Here is a 15,327-nt window from a genome sequence, read left to right as displayed (position 1 = left end):
AGCGCTGGAAATTACGAGACCACTTCAGATGTATTCTTTGTTCTCTTAATTTGCCAGTAAAATGTATGTTTTGAGTAGGCTAAATGTTCATGTTTTATTTGAATTATTCACAATATCTTATATATGTATGTATGTATGTATGAATGTATGTATATATATATATATATATATATATATATATRTRTATATATATATATATATATATATATATATATATATATATATATATATATATATATATATATATATATGTATGTATGTGTATATATATATATATATATATATATATATATATATATATATATATATACATACATATACATATACATACATAACTATATGAATAGTTTATAACAGATGTAATACAAGTTGAAAGTTGCAATTATTGTTTTAATTATTATTGTTTTAATTAGAATTCACTCTTTACTCTATTATTTTGATTTTAGTTTTCTTTGTGATTTACATGCAAAAATGTTGTTTTTGCAGTATTTTGTTAGTTGAAATTGCACATATTGTCCTGTTTGTCAGTTATGTTTTTTATTTTCAGTAGCATACATTATGTAACATGTTTTAGCAATTAAAATCATATTTTTTTTACCATGATAAGTATGCTATATTGGTCCATTAGTTTATTTATTTTCATCTTAATGCCATATGGCTGAATTCATTGCAAGAACCAGTTAAACCATATGCTAGGCATGGGACTATAACCATTTTCAAGGTATACTGTGGTTTGGAAAAGTTAACGTTTTAAAACCTCTAAAATGTTCTGCTACACCGTTCCTAAGGTATGTATAAGATTTTTTTTATGTTTTAAGTTTTTTAGGACAACAGCATCTCCAGAGAAAAGATATTTAAAGATGCTGTTTTAAATTGTAAAGAAATCAATGTTTTTGAAAATAATGAAGACAGCAGAATCCATTTGATCCAAATGATTCGTTTGAATAATTTAGCCTGACATGTTTACTGCTCCAAAACATTATAAAAGTTACTCAAAATAAAATATATTGTGTTCAATGGGGAAAAAGTTTTAGTTTTTTACCCAGACATTTAAAAATAATATATTTTATTATACTGTAAATAACCATGATATTTTTATCATAAAGGCCCATGCCTACCATATACAGGTCTTAAGTCAGGGACAGTTTAGAATCTTCCAATCTCCTCACCAGCCTGTCTTTGGCCTGTGGGAGAAAATCAGAGTTAACCCACGCTAGGAAAAACATGCAAACTCCACACACAGAAAGGCCTGCTATCAGTCTATTTACTGTATACTGCAGCATTAAGGCATTAAAAATGCACATATTGAAAGTGACCATTGTACTGACATGCAAAGCAACCATCTACAATTGTTTTGTTTTATGTTCCATTTGCATAAAAAAGTTTTGCAGAGATGCCATTTAAGAACCATTTAATTAAAGAAACTTTAAGTAAACAATTCCATAGAACAGTGCTTTCCAAACTTCAGCCAGCGACCCCCAGAATAACAATTCCAGTGACTCGCGACCTCACTATCATCGGAGGTGGTTATAAACATACAGGTGTTGCAAACAACAGTGCACACACATTATAGGAACTATTTAAAAAAGGCTTATTGACAACACAAAAAAAGTGTAACAGCCTAACAACCAATAATTTTTTACAGTCATTATTTTTTAGTTGAATTTAATGTTAACCTCACTTAATGAGAATGGTGGCCAATGTTTACAGCACAAGACTGTAATTTTGGTTTAATTTTGGAGACCATCACCTGGAGATCATCCTCCATGTTCAGTCGTGGCCTTTATTTTTAATGTACGTGAGTGCAGTCAAGGTGTTAAAGTTTAACATTGTTCCGTAAAATCAATCTGCTGCAACTAACGCCATTGCTTTGTCATCAATAATGTAGCATAATAACCCCAGGCATCACTAATCCAATGCAGAAAAAATAAAAGGCTAATGGCTTTTTTTTGCATGTTGTTGTTTTTTTTATCTAACTAATAAATGCTGTTTTTGCTTCTGTGTGTTATGGATAAAATATGGTAATTCTAATAGTTTAATAACATATATGAGATTTTTTTTATTGTTTTCATAATACAAAGAACGAATACGAAGATTTTCCACTATAATCAATCTTTTGTGGACTGTATGGTACTGTAAAGACTCATTATGGATGTCTCAATGCTTATAAAGAGTGCTGACCAGCATAGAAGTCAGTTGAATGATTTGTTTGCAATAATGCTGTTAACAGAGACGCAATGAGGAAACTCTCATTATAGAACAGGACTATTACAACCTCGTAAATATATTCGCCGTTAGATAAGGTGAACCCTTACGAGGAAGATTATTTGGGTGTAATTGGCTGGTTTATTTTTTTTCAGGAGTTCTGGATAAAGCGAGAGAAGAGCCGAATGCAGTCATTTGTAATTCAAATGAGGAAAGTGTTCCACTTGGCTGAATGTTTCGCCTTTAAGTAATTATGTTCCGATAAAGTTAGATCAGCATCTCCATCTCGTTTTTCTCGCTTTGAGGAAACACAAAATAGGAATTAGGAATAATGTTGTTCGCGTTATGGTTTTGTTTAACACGCAACAATGTCCACTTGTGTGCCTGCATGTGTTAGTGTGTTTGTGTGGCCATCTTGGCTTGAGTTGTGTTTGTGTCAGATGGCGTATGATGTGTTAGAGTTGGTAAATAATGTAATGGCTCATATGGATAATAACAAACCGTGTGCACACATTTGATTTTGATGATGTGTATTATGTGGTAACACATGTAGGCAAAAAGCTAGAACTGTTTAAAGTCCAAACCTCCTCATATTCAAGCAAGTCTGAACTCTTTGGGAAGGATAAGCGAGATGCAAGATGAAAAGGCAGTGTAGGATTCATAAAGAATTATAGCGAGGCAATGTTCCTCCCTAAGGGAATGCCAGGGAGGCTTTCTTATGCTGTTTGCACACTAAAAGCATGCTCACGAGCGCGCACAGTCGCTCCGTGAGTTAACCTCTCCTGAGGGTCATAGAGAATTTTAAGAAGCTTCAGACATTTTCGTGACATGGCCAATGCTTCGCAGCTGAAAAGCTGGAGAATTTTTATCGGCATCTGTCTGTTATGTGCAGAAAAAAGCCCTGCAAGCTGCTGTATCAGCTGCTTAGACACAGTGAGGAGTGAAGGAGAATGTGTTTGTGTGCGTGTGTATCAGTGTAAGGCTGTGTCAAAGCCCCGTCGGGCTGATGGTGTCTGTTTGTATCTGTGTGATTGTTGTTAGAGCTTCTGATCAGCAGCAGGCAATAATGTGTTCACTGTTTGCACTCACAAAAGGGATAGTTTACTCTAAAAGGACATTTTGCTCTGCTGTTTTCCATATATATATATATATATATATATATATATATATATATATATATATATATATATATATATATATATATATATATATATATATATATATATGTTATTATACTTTTATGCTGATGTCATTTTTTTGAGCTTGACAGCACTTAGTCATCAATCACTTTCATTATATGCAAAGTAGATTAGAGGTTGTTTGTTTTTTACAGTACTGGAAGTAATATTTTTTGAAATGGTACCTGAACAATGAGCCACAAAACAATGTAGGATGGCATTAAAGCGCCCCTGTTATGCATTATTAAAGGCCATATTTTGGTTTAGGGGGGTCGCCTACAACAATCTGATAGGCATGCAAGGTCAAAAACACTTTGATTGTTTTATAATATGCATTTATTTTTACCTCATTATCCAAATGACTCCCATATGATTTGTTCAGTGATTCATTTGTTCCCAAACCCCTCCTTTGCGTGAGGATAATCTGCGCTGATTGGTCTGACGACCCAGTTTGTTGGGATTGGTCGACTGGGTTCAGCGTGAGAAATGCCCACCACGGCTATGAAGTAGCACAGAGTAAGTGTGAGCCCAATGCAGGAATGCAATAAATCACTGCAGTTAAACATCAGCATATTACTCTACTCTTAACCCTAACCCCAAGTAATAACAACGACACGTGTTCAGTATTAATACACACAATGGGAAATACACACAGTTTTAAAATTGACCACGCCGCATGTGAGGAACAGGTGATGGTGGCCATAGCAAAGGCAAACGGCAGAGGATCGCGAGTTCAAAAATGCATATAAATTGGTAATGAAAGGAAGCACGCGCCGCATTTTCAACGTGGTTTTGAATGCAATATGTGAATAACTTTATACAGATTTAACCTGAGAAATACAGTACAAGCACTGATCCATAACAGATACATGATTACAAGCAAAGCAAACAAGCACACTACATATAACATGGCAACAATTTTAATTACACTTATATTTTATGATCCGGAGGAAGAAGAAACTGGTCCATATGAACTGGAGCAGTTACTGACAAAGTCATTGTCAAAGTTTGACTAATTTCCATACATTATAGTCTCTGTGGCTCCTTCCTTCAAAGGCAAACGGCTGGCGAATCCCGTGCTGCAGCGTAGGTTATTGTATCAATCATTAGAAAAATGACAGGAACAAACACAGCACTAGGTTGGCTATACTTTGGTATTGAAAATGAACTTTAGCCCTTTAGCCACAGCCGAATCTCCATCTGTCAGTGTTCGTCATCTTCGTGTCATGATCAGTTTCATGATCCCCTGCACTCCGCTAGTGTCTGAAGGGAAAGGCGCATTCACGTTTTACCAGATCCGGCACTGCATATTTGGTGATGTACCGTGTCAACGTCCATGCGTTCAAGCAAAAGATCTGAATCCAACTCGATTCATTCGTTCGACTCTGAGTCGACTATTCCGTTAAAGAATCCATAGTTTTAATGTCGGTACACAATGTATGGAAGGTCAAACTCACAAGAGTGGCTCTTTGAAAAATTACTTTTTCTTAAAAAAATTATTTAAAAAAAAAATTATTTACAAATATATGCCATATTCAACACACTTGCATAATAAATGCACAATAAAACTTAAGCCACCTAACCTTACTACAGTAATTCAATCCTAAATACAAATTGCAGTACTTGCGGTATAATGTAAAAGTAGTTTGCTTTCCTGCTTTGCTACACAACCAAAAACAGATTTCAGCAATTCTATTGCAGAAATATGACAATATTTGACTTCAATGGAAAAAAAAAATCATCATTTTTATTAGTAAACATTATGGCTGCACAATATTGAAAAACTCTGACATTGTGACATTTTGTTTTGCTGCAATATACTGTATATTGTAATTTAAATATAATTTCAACAGATGAACCAAAAGCTCTATTTGAAAGACTTCATTCATTTAGATAGATTGGGATGATCAAGTCTTTTTCTATGCAGTGCATTTGCACAAATCATAATAAATTACAAGCAAATATACAGTACATTAATAGGACAGAAAATAAACAGCGCTTTATGGTTTTCTGAAGAGTCTAACAGTGTTCAAGTACAGAAATTGAACAATCAAACATAAAATTTCACAGCAAGAGGGTCACTGGTTCAAGCTCCGATTGGGCCAGTTGGCATTTCTGTGAGTAAAGTTTACATGTTCTCCCTGCGCTTGCGTAGGTTTCCTTCTGGTGCTCCGATTTCCCCCACAGTCCAAAGACATGCGTTATAGGTGAACAAAATAAACTAAATTGGCCGTAGTGTATGTGCATGAATGTGAGAGTGTATGGGTGTTTCCCAGCACGGAGTTGTGGCTGGAAGGGCATCCGCTGTGTCAAACATATGCTGGATAAGTTGGTGGTTAATTCCACTGTGGCGACCCCTGATAAAAAAGAGACTAAGCTGAAAGAAAAGGAGTGAATAAATGAATATCTTTAATAGATAATCTAATCCTGCAATGTGACTATTGCGGATACACAGATTGCAATATCAGTGCTCAAACCATATAATGTGCAGCCCTAGTACACAATTAATTTAAAGATTACATCTTGATAGAATCAGATAATTTATCATGAAATAACCTGCTGTACGTCTTCACAATAGCTAAGATTGATTCAAATGTCTTTGTACTCGTTAAAAATAGAGTCACTGATCAAATAGGAAACATCCATCTGAATTTCAGGACTGGAGGCTTCCCTTAGCACAGTGATATAAACAGTTGGTTTCACCATATCAATTTGAGACCTCATCCTTTGGAAATGCTGGCAAATTGGGTTTGCTTTTGCAGTGCAGAAAACTGTCTTCTTGACATGTCGACAACATGACTGAAACACTTCTAGGCCTCAGCTACATGTAAAACTAGTGTCTGAGCATCAGAGTAGATGCTGTTAATGAGCAGCCATGAATACCATAGACTGGCATGATGAAAATTGATTTCAAACCTACATAACTTTGTGCAGGAAGTAAAACCTTGTTTGAACAATTCAGAATTGGTTCTATCTTTATAAACAACGACAGCTTTTATCCCAGCAAGCATTTTTGTTTTTAAAAGATGTCTAACAGATGTCTAATGGATGTCCAAACATTGATTAAAAAACAAAGCTAAATTTGGGCTATGAATGAAAATCAAATAAACATCTAAGAAAAGCCCAAAACTAGGCTAGTCATCAAATACAAAAGGCTACAAGTGTAAATGTAAAGTGTAGGTGTCTATTAGATTTTCACTGACAGCCCAAATTTAGCCTCATTTTAGCCAAGTCATCTATGTTTACATGTCTATTAGACATCTATTAAACATAAAATTGTGTGGTGGAATCATGTATTATTTGAAACTCTTTGCAGATCTTTTACATTCACAAACAGCTATTTAGAGGTGGTTTAAGCTAGCACACCATAGCACGTAGCACACCTGTGATCAGCCTGCATGCTACAGTATATGCTGCCCACGTAGACTCACACAATGGCACTAATAGATTGACTAGAACTGCAATCATTTCACTTATGCAGGTCTCAGGATTATGTGCCGCTATATGTGAAAATGTCCTTAGAACACCTCTTAAGTGCTGTTTCCTCATCACTGGATTGTGTCTTCACAGCATAACTAGCAGCATACAGTATAATCATCATGTCTATGCTTGTTGTTGTTTGGTTATTTCAGTGTGGCTTGCGTTTTTGTCGTCCTTTGGGATTTCATAAAATGTTTAAAGGAACAGCTAGATTTTTTATTTGGACTTGCAATGGTTTGCAATTAAAAAGAAATGAACTGTTACTTGCAGCAAGTGTCACTGTCATGCACCTGACCCTGATAAACATGCTTGTGCCATTCCTTTCCTGCTTTAGGACCCAACCTGTAATCCTCTTTTACAATGGGAGTGTTTGAACAATTAGTGCAGCTAGTGGTAAAAAGTTCACACATGTATCAGGCATTACTGGAGGCATTATTGTAATTGTGTTTTGCAAATGCTGAACTGTCTGTTTTAGCTTGGACATGATAATAATGATCTGTTTTTGTATAGATTGACTGAAATGCAGAATTTTCAAAAAGGATATCTACAATCACTCTCTGACTGGTCTTATGGACTATTATAAACACTGAAACATTATTCATAGGATTTACTAAATTATTTTAAGGTGAGTGGTTGTAAACAATTTATATGGGCTGAATTTAAACAAACCAAAGTTGTAATGTTTTTGTAATGTTCAACTTAAAATGTTTGTTTAAATTTAGCCCATATACATATTTGAAATTGTTTACCTATAAAGAAAAAGTAAATCCAATAAATTTGACTTTGATTGGTCATATCTCTCTCATATGACCATTAAGCAATCTGTAGGCGCCAAGTACAAATGCTAGCAAACTTTACTCATGCCCAGTGAGCATGAACAGTCACATAGCATTTTTGTTTTTGTTGAAACCCTGTTTTAAAATGAAAACAGAAATGTAAACGCAGCCTGAAATGCAGTTAAAACACCAGTTTGGACGAGGAGGGTTTTTTTCAAATATCCTGTTTTAAAGTGAAGATGCACTAGTTTAAGCTTAAGCGATAGGATGGTGTGATATTATGATCTTCATATTACACTCACTGGCCACTTTATTAGGTACACCTGCCCAACTGCTTGTTAATGCAAATTACTAATCAGCCAATTACATGGCAGCAACTTAATGCATTTAGGCATGTAGACATGGTCAAGACGATCTTCTGCAGTTCAAACCAAGCATGAGAATAAGGAAGAAATGGGATTTTAATTGATTTTGAACGAAGCTTGGTTGTTGGTGCCAGACGAGCTGGTCTGAGTATTTTGGAAACTGCTGATCTGCTGGGATTTGTACGCACAACCATCTCTTGGGTTTACAGAGAATGGTCTGAAAAAGAGAAAATATCCAGCGAGCGGCTGTTTTGTGGACGCAAATGCCTTGTTGATGTTAGAGGTCAGAGGGGAATGGCAAGAAAGGTTCGAGCTGATAGAAAGGCAACAGTAACTTAAATAAGCACTCGTTACAACTAAGGTATGCAGAAGAGCTTCACTGCATGCACAACTCGTTGAACCTTGAAGGATGGGCTACAGCAGCAGAAAACCACACCGGGTGCCACTCCTGACAGCTAAAAACAGGAAACTGAGGCTACAATTCACACAGGCTCAAAATTGGACAATAGAAGATTGGAAAAACGTTGCCTGGTCTGATGAGTCTCAATTTCTGCTGCGACATTCGGATGGTCGGGTCAGAATTTGGCGTCAACAACATGAAAGCATGACTCCATCCTGCCTTGTATCAATGGTTCAGGCTGGTGTTGGTGGTGTAATGATGTGGGATATTTTCTTGGCACACTTTGGGCCCATTAGTACCAATTGAGCATCGTGTCAACACCACAGCTTACCTGAGTATTGTTGCTGACCATGTCCATCCCTTTATGACCACAGTGTTACCCATCTTCTGATGGCTACTTCCAGCAGGATAACGTGTCATGTCATAAAGTGAGAATCATCTCAGACTGTTTTTTTTTAACATGACAAGGAGTTCACTGTACTCAAATGGCCTCCACAGTCACCAGATCTCAGTCCAATAGAGCATCTTTGTAATGTGGTGGAACCAGAGATTTGCGTCATTGATGTGCACAAATTTGCAGCAATTGCAATATGAACCAAAATCATGTCAATATGAACCAAAATCACTGAGGAATAATTCCAGTATCTTGGAAATCTATGGCAGCAAGGAATAAGGCAGGTCTGAAGGCAAAAGGGGTATTATCCGGTATTAATAAGGTGTACCTAATAAAGTGGCCGGTGAGTGTATATTATAATTGTTATTTTAAAGATGTGTAAGTTTATATTTTCAAGTATATCCATTAATTTTACACAAGCTTAACATTTAAACTACAACTGAAAATTCATCCCCACCATGAGCGCTTGACTGCATCCACAAAATAAAATCACATTTTTCTCTCTACCTAAGCTCTTAGTTTTCTAAGCAATATTAGTACCATTAGCACTTCTTGTGTGTATTGCCTCTTGATTATGAGTCTCATTTGTTGGTCACTTTGGACAAAAGCGTCTGCTAAATGACTAATGTAAATGTACTTTAAAAAATGTCTTCAAAATCATTCCCTATGTAATGAATCTCTTTATGAGTTTTTATATTCTTAAGTTATGATTCAGTCTTAAATAATATGATAATAATATGCTATTTTCTTGAACATCAGTGCTCAATCAGAAATGTAATAGGGATTTTATACAAGGTTTATATTTATTGAGTTAAATTTTATATACTGTACAGTGTTGTCTGTTTTTTCTGTTTTGCCAATGAAAATTGTTCAAAAGAAAGTCGGATAGCACAACACTGCATGAGTTTTGAATGAATCATTAGAGTCAATGGTTCAGTGATTCACTCTTAAAGAGATAATTCTTAATCGGAAAGATGCATCCTAGGAAGGCTGTATGTTTAGGCTGCCACATTATCAAGTTCTATCGATGGATGTCTCAATTTGAAATATTATAAGTTCACTCAAAAAATGACATTTGTTATTTGTTTAAAAGCTGAAATAACACAATTGTTGGGGTTTTTATGGGGGACAACTTAATTGGTTTATGATTAATCCACTTCAATTTGTAAAAACTAATAGCTGAACATAATTCCTTCATTTTGTCCCAACACAAATTATTTGTGTGGAAGCCAGCATTTTTACAGTGTAGTATGTTTTCTTTTCATATACTTTATTTGGCCTATTTTGAAGTATGTGTCCTTTAATCACCTTCATTCATTCATTTATTCATTCATTTTCTTTTCGGCTTAGTCCCTTTATTAATCAGGGGTCGCCACAGCGGAATGCCCTTCCATCCGCAATCCAGCACTGGGAAACACCCACACACTCTTGCACACACTCACATATACTACGGCAAATATAGCTTATTCAATTTACCTGTACCCCATATCTAGACTGTGGGGGAAACCGTAGCACCCGGAGGAAACCCATGCAAACATGGGGAGAACATGCAAACTCCACTCAGAAATGCCAACTGACCAAGTCGGGACTCGAACCAGTGACCTTCTTGATTAAAGGTGATTGTGCTTCCCACTACGCCACCGCGATGCCCCCTTTAATCACCTATGCATAATAAAATAACTAGAAGAAAATTAATTTGTGCTGAGCTTTTTATCACATAAATAGAGATCTAATTATTTATGTAATAATTATTTTGGAAATTAAGGCTTTATGCTTTCTTTTTGGTTTGTGATAAAGAAATCACATAATGCTAAACAATGTAACCCACTGGGAGAAAAATGACCTGTATTTCAGCAACAGTCAATTCTAGGATTTGTTGCTAAGCAGGAATCTTGCATGGAAGACTTAAAAAGACTGGACTTAAAGCACACATCCTCACTTGGCTGAGAAGGTGTTAGTAGAGCTGAGGAGGAATCAAGAAGCACCCTTTAATTGTTTTTTTTTTTTTTTTTGTTTAACTGAGTCTGAGATATTTTTTTTATCACACACAGTATAGATGTGTTAGGGATATTATCAATGTGACTTACAGTATGTTGTACACTGAAAAAATGATGTCTGCAAAATTGTTGCAAACAATTTATTTGTGTTGAATTTAAACAAACAAATTAAATCTACTTAATTTGTTTATTTAAAATCAGCCAAAAAATGTTTACAACCCTTTAACTTAAATAAATTAGTAAATAAATTAGTGCTCTTTCTGTGGTGTTTTATGTAGTTGTTACGTGGTTATGTTTTGCTTTACTCCACATGCCCTGTGTTGCGTGTCTGTGTTGTGATCACATGTGTTGATTACCTAATGCCGAGTTGCTGTTCTGATCAACAGCTTCAGCTGTGCTTAATTCTGTTGTGCCTATATCTGAGCGGCAACCCTTTGCTTTGTTGTCACGTTATTGTTTGTTCATGGTGTTTCTGTGTTTTGTCAGGACTCTTGTTGGATTCTTTTTGATTAATGACCTTTGCTTCAATAAACACCTGCAATAGGATTCACCTTTGTTTTTTTTAGTTTTTTGTATAGTGTATATTTTTTGTATACATTTTGATTGAATAAATGACAAATAAAAACTATTTTTAATGTTTAATTTTTACTATAAACTGTAAATTACCATATTTTACAGTGATATTTAACATGATCAATTATACAGGTTTATTTTTTACTCATGATGTTTAAAAATCAGGATCTTCAGCAAGAAATAACCATATAAAGCATCTTTTTTGTAATTTTTTATTTGGATGGTACATATTTAGAGAAATCACTCGGGCCAAAAGGGCCTTACGGGATCAGGTCATGTTTTGGTTTGGATGCAAATCTTAAATCAGTCGTGCGAGTGCTTTGTCCCTAATGTGTCAACAGCACATGTGCCACTGCTGGAGCACAGCTCCAGTAAAATATTTCTTCCCATTAATCCAATGCTTACCATTTTAAACATTTCATAAATCCACAATGCAGTCAATGTTTCATGTCCCTATATTATGCAGCAGCTCCGGCATTAGCATACGGTTGGGTGCCGATGGCCCCAGGTGAAGCCTGTGAGGGCCAACAGAAGAGCCCTGTGACCTTCCCACAATGCTCTTTTTTTCCTGCCCCCCTCAGTGCTTCCTGTGACTCACTGCGAAGCCCCCCATCTGAGGGCATTCAGAGCACAATAATGGCTCTAAATCCAATAAAACTACACACAATGACGCTCAAATATAGCCTTGATGAAATGCGTGTTTTGCCGATCTATTTAACTGAGCAGTTCAACATGATTTCACACGTATCGACCAGACGCAGCCTGTTGTGCTGTTTGTTGATAGACGCTGTAAAATAACTGTGTGCTGCAGTGTGCAAATATCAGGCGGATCCTGCATAATGCCACATAGAAATAACATTATCACCTGAAAATGAAAAGTGTGTCATTGTTTATTCAGTCTCATGTAGTTTCAAACCTGCAGTGCTTTCTTTCACGCAGGGAAAAGTAGAGGTCATGAGAAAAGTAGAAATACGTGTTGTTGTTTTTCAGCCATTTGAATCAGTTTGAGTGATTAATTTGGAAATCATGATGGCTCTCGTTTTAATGTGCTTTACCACCTTATTTAATCTCCATTGCTGTGTCTTTCAGATGCTATTAGTACTTATCTTTAGTTGAAAGTAATGTTTATTTTTTATTCAAATTGTCTGATACACTATTGGATGATGACTATGAAAATACAAGTAGATTATACATTCTTCTGGATAGGACTGCACGATAATTATCCCAGGCTTTGATTACATACCCCTATATACATTTCTGGAGAGAGCAAAATACGTTCCAGGAGGTACATTTTTTGCAGTTTTAGTTTTTGCAAATCCACCTGAGGCTGCTTTTTTCAGATCTTAAATTTCTCTCGCGAGTGCCTTTCACACCTGCTGTTCTTGTGTAAATCCACCAGAGGTTGCTGTTGACTGACTGACTTACTGACTGACCAAACGACTGATCCACCCAGCCTCCCCCTTCCCTAAACCCAACCATTAGTGTTTTGAACAGCACAGATTGACCCATAACCATCTTTGAGTCTTTACCGGACTCAAACCCCATAATCGCGGTTAACTCCACTCTGCGTCTCTAGTCCACCGACATACATGTCGAGCTACCGGACAAACTGCTAACAGAGGGAAAGCCATCAATACGGAGGTAAGCGGTCAGTTGGTAAGCGAGAAAAGGAACTGTGTCATACCGCCCCGTAGCATTCATCGTAAAGATGACATACAGCCATATGTAGCTCTGGCTACATAATTCGAGATCTCCAGAAATGTATATAGGCCTACATTTTCAGAATGAGCCTATGTTGATGATATTGGGGAAATAACTGACATTGCAAACTTATTTTAAGGGTTAGGGGGACATTGCAATGTTTTGTTTTTTATATTAATATTTTGTTATTAATGTAATTTCTTAAGGAGCAGTGGGGTGCTTCTGTGGTTAGCACTGTTGCCTCACAGCAATAAGGTTGCTGGTTCGAGCCCTGGTTGGGCCAATTGACATTTCTGTGTGGAGGATTTTGCATGTTCTCCACGTGTAAGTGTGAGTTTCCTCTGGGTGCTCCGATTTCCCCCACAGTCCAAAGTGAATAAACTTAGTTGGCCATAGTATATAAGGTTGCAGCTGATGGGCATCCGCTATGTAAAACATATGCTGGATAAGTTGGTGGTTTATTCTTCTGGAAGTGTTTTCTTGATGATAATTTATATTATTTAAACCTTTGTACTGCATTTAAAAGTATAGTAATTGCCCCCTGAAGTCCTGAGAATAGTTTTATAAGTTTTGTAAAATGTATATATTTTTTATGTTATGTTATATTTAATTTTATGCATGAAATAAAATCCTCGTTTTTCAGAAATGATCCTTTTTGAGAAAAGAAAGAAAGGCATGAAAGTTTGGAATGAGTAAAGATGATGACAAAATGTTCATTTTTGAACGATTAATCCTTCTATATGAGGAAATTGCAATTAGTGACTAGTAAACTCTGCACTAAGCACAGAGAGTTACAAAACTCCCAATACATGCTTCATTTCTGGGCCACACCATTTGCCAACTGATGGATTCAGGGCAGTTTAGAGGTTTTCAGGTCACGCTTGAAGTGGACCGACCTCTAAGCCTCTTTATTGAACGTACTATAACACTTCGTCTTCAGTATTACTCACTCATTCCCTAACCTACTTACACTCAACATCTTCCTTGGTTTGCTGATGGCCGACCACCCGCCTCGCCTGACAGAGATTAATGGTCCCAGATGAACGCACTCGGCTCCTCTTTGTAGTATTTAACACAGCGGCTGCAATTAACAGCAGATTAATGTCCTCCTAATCAATGAGTTTACTGTTTGTGTACACTGACTCTGTGTAAGCTGGCCTTTCTCTCTCAGACACGGGAAGAAGCACTCGCTGCCGGGGCCAGTTCAAAATACACTTGCTTTTTGCTATTTCTGATCCCAAATTCAAGTTCTTGCCATTTTTGAGCTTTCATAATGGTATTCCTTTGATATTTCATTATTATTGCAATTAAATTACATAGTAATAAGCTAAAAGCACGGTTTTGCTGGAGTTGATGTTGTTCACTTTATTGTTGCATTTGTGAGTAGTTTTTATGTGCAGCCTTGAGAATTGATCCATAAGATATTTTATTATTTATTTTGAAATATACAATTTTCATTATTTATTTTATGGATTATATCTTTAATCATGTTTTTTGTGAACATATCATGATTCAGATCAGCGAACAAACAATGTAGCACAACAATGTAAACTCTGGGTCTAAAAGACAAAACATTCAGCCATTTTCTCCACAGGAAAATTGACTTTTAATAAGTACTGATAAACCTTTAAGGATGAACCTGTTGTGAGCATCAAGATTGTTAACATGCTGTATACATATGGTTTATGAATGCACAATATATTTTTTCAGCATCAATATCACAATATGCACATCTACAATAGTCATATCGCTAGATAGTCTGAAATATAGTTGACCAGGAGCCACAGAACACATGTGATTTGTTGAGTTTGCATGTCTTTTTAAAGTCTGTGACTGAACATTTCAAGATAGTTTTGAACATTTGTGCACAAAAAAGTATGCTTGGAGGTGTATTAATTTCTTTTATTTTTAATTATTAATTTTTTTAAGGGATTAATTTCTTTTTAGGTAAAAACAAAACAATATTTTTATCTAAGAATCTAAGAAGTATTTAAGAATTTTTAGATATTTGGACAAGAATTTTGTACCTAATTACTTTTAGACTCACCAGAAAACCACCCAATAGAGCTATTCTATTAGTTTATTATACTTATAAACTAAAGACATTTTTGACATTTAAGTTCAGATTACTGAACTAATATTTAGCTGCTTAGTCATTTTTTGGTGATGGTGAAATGCTAACTCCTCAGAAATATATTTCATATACAAGTCTATGCCTGGACAGAACAAACTTCGTTCTATTATTTCTATGTGTGATT

General features: G+C 35.8%; 1 protein-coding gene across 5 annotated transcripts in view; it reads left to right on the top strand.

Moving 5' to 3' along the window:
* Positions 1-15,327, top strand: part of cnksr2b (connector enhancer of kinase suppressor of Ras 2b) — a 102,947-nt gene that overhangs the window by 8,750 nt on the left and 78,870 nt on the right. The gene's annotated exons all lie outside the window — the stretch shown is intronic.

The sequence above is a fragment of the Danio rerio genome, chromosome 21 (assembly GCF_049306965.1).
Source record: "Danio rerio strain Tuebingen ecotype United States chromosome 21, GRCz12tu, whole genome shotgun sequence".
Classification (NCBI taxonomy): domain Eukaryota; kingdom Metazoa; phylum Chordata; class Actinopteri; order Cypriniformes; family Danionidae; genus Danio; species Danio rerio.
Note: the sequence above shows the minus strand (reverse complement) of the source record. Positions and strands in the feature narration are given on the sequence as shown.